The sequence below is a fragment of the Daphnia magna genome, linkage group LG6 (genome assembly GCF_020631705.1).
Source record: "Daphnia magna isolate NIES linkage group LG6, ASM2063170v1.1, whole genome shotgun sequence".
NCBI classification, from domain to species: domain Eukaryota; kingdom Metazoa; phylum Arthropoda; class Branchiopoda; order Diplostraca; family Daphniidae; genus Daphnia; species Daphnia magna.
Genome location: NC_059187.1, coordinates 1,310,929 through 1,312,331, shown reverse-complemented (window position 1 = coordinate 1,312,331; position 1,403 = coordinate 1,310,929).

Sequence of the window (1,403 nt, the reverse complement as noted above, 5' to 3'; positions counted from 1 at the left end):
TAATTGAAAAGATGCAATTTTTACTTCTTTTTGTTTCTGCTCAACAAATGGCGTTCCATGGCCATACACACTAAAAAATGTTGTTCAATTCTTGTGTGCCTTTGTTATGGATGTACAGTATTTGACACAGCCAAAGAAACAGGTCGGAATGTAGGAACGTCTGCCCTTTTTCTTGTCTTTCTCCTTTCAAATGACGCGCGTTGTGGACACAACTCTTGAAAAGATTTGAGCATTTTATATAGTTTTTGGGTTTAGCCCCTTTTGTTTTTATGTCTAGTGATCAGAAGAATTGCATTTCACGTCTAATGTCATTTCATTTTGGCTCTCTCATTAAACGCGCATATTTTCCGCAAGGATTCACAGCGGAATTTCGAAAAGGAAGAGGGGGTCATTCATGTGAACCAAACCGGAGAAACGTTTCAATTTTTTTCAAATCGATGAAGTGGAAAAAAAGAATTTCATTTTTGTTTTTTTCTTTTGGCTGAATGGACACGTCAGTGTTTTGTTTTCTCTTTTGCCCCCGCGCTGTCCGCCGATTTTCACGCTTGGCATTTTGTTTCTTCTTTATTTTGGCCGTTGCTGGAGAATCTTCTCTCCTTGTGTGGATGCATTCCTCTTTTCCCGAATTCTTCAGTCGCATTGTGGAACATTTGAAAAAAAAAGGAAAAATTCATCTCGTTTCTACGGAAAGAAACAGTTGTTGAATTACTAGTCGGTTTTGAACATTCACTTAGGCATCGTTGCATAATACAATTTTAAATGTAAATACGGCAGTAGGACTTCCGGTGACGCCTATCATCAAACGTATCAAATGAAAATGTACGTGTCTAAAAACATGGACGCATTTTCTTTTCTCTCTTTTTCGTTGATGTTGTTGTTGTTAAAATGAGAGAGCCTCCCTTCAGGCTGGCCACTTCCTTCTTCCTCTGCCTCATATTGCTCCTAATTACACCTTTTCTGGTTGTCCACATTTATTTTTTATTTTTTTTTTACCTTTCCTCCCACCACTGCCAGTTCCGAGTGTTGGTCATTTCCTATTCATTTTTGTTTTTTTCCCGAATGGAGGGGGGAATTGTTTCAAAGTGGCGTATGTACGGGTTGATTGCATGTCTTATGAAGGGAGGATCAATAACAAGGAGGAAGCGGCTTCCACACCGCAATGTGCAACGACTTTTCTTTCTTTTTTTTTTTTCTTTCGTCGAGTGTCTCATTTCCTTTTGTTTTAGGAATTTTTATTTTTGTTTATTGGGTTTCATTTTGGGACCGCTTCAACGCCCCTGGTGACGCACGTTCGTTAGTTTTTGTTGTTGTTTTTTAACTTTTCAACGTTCCACCTTTTGTATAAGTCATCTGCTTTTTAATCGTTTCTTTGTTATCGTCGAGTCGTTTCAATGTTTTATTTA